Raw genomic sequence first — 5,282 nt, forward strand, 5'->3', positions numbered from 1 at the left:
GACCGCGGGGCGGGGACGGGGCGCGGCGCGGCGCGGCCTCCGCCCTGGGCGCCCGCCGGGAGGGACTCGCCCACCTGCGTGCCCAGGGAGGCCCGAACCCGAGCGGGTCAGGTCCGGAGGACCCAAGGCCGGCCGGCCGGCCGCTGTTCTCAGTCGCACAGCGCTCGCCCTGGCCTCTGCCGTTAGACCCGCACGGCCTCCCTCTACCCCACGCTGCCGGGCTTTGCCGTTACCGGCGACCACTGCGCCACCCGGCCCTCCAGCACCACGTGCCGAGCCCTCGACGTAGTTCCTGTTTGGGCATCGAGGACATTGACCCTGTCCTCTCCGTCCTGACGCCGGACACTTTGGAGACATCCGCATCAACCCTGCCCTCCCCCAAGTCCCTTCACGAATGAGGGGCCACGTGACCGGCCGGTGTGACCCGGCTTCCCGCAGTTGGGCTGCGGCCTCCCACCCTCGTGTTTCCGCTGCCCTCGCACAGTATTTCCCCAGGGTTTCTCTTCCAGGACGGACAACCTGCGTCCCGCCCTCCAGGTCTTACTCGCTGAGGCCTTGAATTATTTAGTGTACTTCTCCGACTCCCTTTCAGGTCTTCCCTTTTGAAAGTACGCAGCCTGGCCATGCAGTAGGCATGTAACAGTGAACAGTGTGGACCTGAAAGTGCAGGCCCGGCAGAGGTAGGAGGGGTGCCGGCACCGTCCCTTCCACCGGAACTGGTTTTACAGCTAAAGGTGGCTTCTCCGTTATTGCTCAGGAGTGGAAGCTGACCATCTGGTGTCCACGTGCTTTTAAGAAAAGGGGGACAGGCTAGAGAATACGTAGAATTAGAGTGTCCACCATCTCCCGCGCCCCGCGGTCCTCAAGTGAGGACGGGAGATGGTGGAGGTTAGCCAGCGGCCCCTTTGGCTGGGAGTATGTACTGAAGACCCACTTCTCACCCCACGCGTGCTGCTGCCTTGGTAGTTAGTGTAGATCAGCTACGTCAGTTCCTTAAAGGAGTGACAGAAAATCTAGAAAATCAAAGCTGGTTTTGAGGCTGTACCTTGCAGGTAAATCTCAAATGACACATTAGAGACCCGAGTTGGGATTCAGGACAGTCTGTGTTAAAAGGAAGGTGTGGCAGGTTGTCACACCTGTGAACACCCTGTCCCACATGTTACTGTCGGACACCCAGTGGTGGTGGAGACCCCAGATCCCCTTGACCGGCGAGGAGGCAGAGGTGCTCTGAGGCTGCAGAGGAGGGGACGGCTTTACTCAGCACGTCATGTCTTGGGACACTCAGCTTTGGGATCCACCCACCACATTTGGGGGACCCCGGGGTCACATGGAGCAGCCCTGTGGTGGTCCCGCCAGCACTCCAGCTAATGTGGCAGTCGAGGCCAGCCTCCCCACTGACGTGTGAGTGAGCCTCGGGTCCAGCGTCAGCTCCAGCCTTCCAAGTGGCCGTGTGGACGTGGAGGATGGACAGAGGCCATCCATCCCTCCGCTGCAGATCCCTGCCGCAGGGCCGAGGCAGCATGGGTCATTGCTGGGGTTCTAAGCTACCAAGAAAGTTCGGGTAGCTTCCTACTGAGCACTGGTCCCTAGTGAGGATGGGGGGTGTGAACAGTTGCAGGGCCTGGGGTGTGGACCTCAGGCCTGAACGGAGGGCAGGGAGCACGCTCGCCCTGCTCACCAGTCACCTAGGTGGGTTTCACTCCTGGTTTCAGGTGCTCCCAACACGCAGTGGCTTATGCAGCAGGGTCGTTGTACTGATCAGCCGCGTGGCCCTTGCTCGTGGTCTTCATTTGGCTGCAGTTAGATGTGGCTGGGGCTGGGGTCAGCTGGGAGCCTCCTCCGACAGCTGGTGGTGAGTGCTGGCTGTTGGCTGGCCCCAGCGGGCTGCCAGCTGCAGTGTTTATGGTGTCCTGGGTGGCAGGGTTCTCGGGGCAGCGCTGTAAGAGCACCAGGTGGAAATCGTATTGCTCCTTATGAGATAGTCTTCTCCCGCGAGGCCGGTCTTCCCAGAACCAGGAGAGGACCGTGGTCACGGCGTGCAGGGCACACACGGGTAGCACAGCTCCGTCTCCCTGCTCATCCTCCGCTCGCCCTGCTCACCAGTCACCTAGGTGGGTTTCACTCCTGGTTTCAGGTGCTCCCAACACGCAGTGGCTTATGCAGCAGGGTCGTTGTACTGATCAGCCGCGTGGCCCTTGCTCGTGGTCTTCATTTGGCTGCAGTTAGATGTGGCTGGGGCTGGGGTCAGCTGGGAGCCTCCTCCGACAGCTGGTGGTGAGTGCTGGCTGGTGGCTGGCCCCAGCGGGCTGCCAGCTGCAGTGTTTATGGTGTCCTGGGTGGCAGGGTTCTCGGGGCAGCGCTGTAAGAGCACCAGGTGGAAATCGTATTGCTCCTTATGAGATAGTCTTCTCCCGCGAGGCCGGTCTTCCCAGAACCAGGAGAGGACCGTGGTCACGGCGTGCAGGGCACACACGGGTAGCACAGCTCCGTCTCCCTGCTCATCCTCCGCGTTTACCGAGTGATGCCGTAGGCCTCCCTGCAGCCGTCTGGACGTTCAGGGTAAGGGGTTCGATGGCTTAACTCCAGGCACTCACAGTGGGTGAGTAACTTTGTCTCGTTTTCATAGTTCTGAAGTTCTTGGGGCCAGATGTTTTAGAACTTGGAACATTTTGGATTTTAAAAAGGCAGTATGGTACATTTACTATGCAGTATTAAGGTCTAAAGCAGAAACTAATCCATCATGCTTATTTCTGTAGGGAACTATATGAATAGTTACACTAAGAAGGATAAATAAAGACTATAAATAGCCTCAAATTAGATCAGATCAGATTTCATCAAATGAGATTGGCTGAAGCCTTATTGCCAAATGAGTTTAGGAAACTTCTGGTTTTCCAGTGCTTTTCAGATGTGGGAATTGCAGCCACAGGACTGGGACGTGGCGTCCACCGGCAGACCTGGACAGTGGGGTCCTAGCGCAGCAGCGTGGAGGTGCGGTGGCGCCAGCCCCGTCCCAGTGCAGCTGGCAGTGAGGTGTTGGAGTTTGCGCTGTGCGGACAGCGGAGGGCGGCCCTCCCGTGGTCCAGAGGCATTAAGGAAGGTGTCTTGGCAGAGGCGTGACTTAGAGTGCCAGGCAGAGAAGACGGAGGAGGAGCAGAACAGCACATAGCACACTTGGGCCTGCGGAGGTGGTTAGGTGGGGGCCAGAAGGACCCTGCTGCGGTGGGACCAAGAGAGGGGGGAGGCGCTGTGGTTATCCCACCTGTCATGTGCCGGATGGAAGCCGGAGTAGAGGTGAGCAGAGTGGGACTCAGACAGGAGGAAAGGCAAGGTGGCACCCAGGCTGGCTCTGAGCTCTCTGGCTTGCCGTGCCCCTTGGTGGCCTGAGCAGGACTCAGAGTAGTGCTTCTAGCCCAATGGTTGGCTCTGTCGTCCCCCCAGGCCAGCTGCTGGGGAGTGCTGATCTCGTAGCACTGTGAGCGCTGCCAGCCCTGCCCTAGGGAACATGTGGGTGTGACACCAGGAGTCAGGGTGAGACTGGGGGGAAGCAGATGGGGCCTGGGGTAGGGGTGCGTGTTCTAGGGAGGAGGAGCGAGCTCTGTCAGAGTGCGTAGAGAAGGAACTTGGAGAGTCAGGGCCTACGGGCAGGTGTAGGTGGAGCTGGGCTGCTCTGCATGGCCACCCAGCCGTTCTGTGTATGTGGGGACGTGCTGAGCGCCCGGTCTGCTGAGAGCGCTCTCGGGGGGTTGTGTGGATGTGCACGTTTTAGAAAGGGAGGGGAGGAGCCTCTGGGCCTCGGGAGTGCAGTATGAGCCACCTGATCCCGGTGCCCATGGAAGGGTGAACACCCTCTAAAGGGGACAGAGCCATCCGCATGGAGAGGGGCTGTGGTTCCTTGGGAATTTGCTGGTGGGGTTTGCAGGTCCATGGTCACTCGTTGGGAAGTCAGGACAAGGGTCAGGCCGCCCTCCAGCCCCCAGGATGGGACTTAAGCTGTTGGAGTTCGGTCCCCTCCTCCTGGTCCGTCATTTAGGACATAGGAAGTTGGGGTACAGGGAATCCTGGCCATGAGGTTCGAGGGCTGGTCCCAGCAGCCACAGCCTGAGGAGGGGGAGGGGGAACTGAGCGCCTGCACCCCCTCCAGGAGCCGGGCCGGGGCTGAGCCCTGATAGGGCAAGGGTGCAGCTACACGGAAGTGGGCCTGGCGCTGGGAGACTGGCCCTGGAGTTGTGGAGTCTGGTTTCTAGATGGCGGTGGATCTGGTAGGTGTGGGGGGCCAGGGGTGTCTCCCCAAGAGGGAGCCAGAACCCAGGTCCCTTCGGACCCTTCAGGATCAGCCCCTTGATGCCAGATCTGCTGGCATGAGAGCTCAGGCCCCTGAGGTCAGACCTGGGACCCTGGGTGTTGGCGAGGATTAGAGAGCTGGGCAGTGAGGCCGAGGGTGACCGGCAGGGCAGCCGGCACGTGGTACACGCCTGAAGCTTTGGGATGTGACAGGGAGTCACGTGGTCTGGCAGGGCGGCTGTCCAGGACTGAAGGTGTCTCAGTCCCTGGCAGGTGGGGGGGCCAGGCAGCGTGGGGTGGGCTGGACTGTGCCTCTCCCCAACCCAGAGCCCGGCAGAGAGCAGGGGTGTGGTCCGTACTGTCGGATGGTGCAGCAGCTCAGGTACACTGTCTCAGTTTGCCTCACTGCCCTGCGCCACTGGGGCCCTGTTGACAAAGTTATTCATGTCCCTGTATTTGATTTTTAAGAAACTTCTAAGATGCTGCTGGTTTTAACCCTGAAGTGTATATTTGATTATTAAAGTCAGTAATCTTTTTATTTATTTTAATTTGACCAGGAAGTGACAGAGCGAGAGAGAGAGAGAGAGAAGGAAAGTAAGAAAGCAAGCTGCCAGGTCTGGGACTCGAACCGTGGTCAGCCATGTGCGAGTCCAGCGCCCTTAACCATCGCACCACCTGCCGCCCCGGAGCCTGTGATCGTAGGGCAGTTTGCGAGTTTGATTTGAGGAATAGGAGCCAGATGGCCTGGCCACTTGCTCTTGCCCCTGAACTCGACGGAAGTTGGGGTAGAAATCTGTCGAATTCGGGTTCTTAGGCTCTCCCAGCCTGGTGCCCTGCTCCCCCCCAAGTGTACCTTGCTCTCCCGAGGACTCACCAGCTCGCTTTGGAGAGGTCCTGACCCCGCTCTCCACGCAGACTGACCCCTAGGCTGTGGGAGAGCTCCTGCCTTCCTCCCCGCTCACCTGTTTCTGCCCCCCATTCTTCACCCTGTTGGGTGGAGC

At 59.7% G+C, this 5,282-nt stretch overlaps 1 protein-coding gene across 1 annotated transcript in view; it reads left to right on the forward strand.

Moving 5' to 3' along the window:
* MGAT1 (alpha-1,3-mannosyl-glycoprotein 2-beta-N-acetylglucosaminyltransferase) overlaps positions 1 to 5,282 on the forward strand; it is a gene marked incomplete in the record, with an annotated part of 14,141 nt that overhangs the window by 6,601 nt on the left and 2,258 nt on the right.

This window comes from Tupaia chinensis, unplaced genomic scaffold (genome assembly GCF_000334495.1).
Source record: "Tupaia chinensis unplaced genomic scaffold, TupChi_1.0 Scaffold000214_1, whole genome shotgun sequence".
Classification (NCBI taxonomy): Eukaryota; Metazoa; Chordata; class Mammalia; order Scandentia; family Tupaiidae; genus Tupaia; species Tupaia belangeri.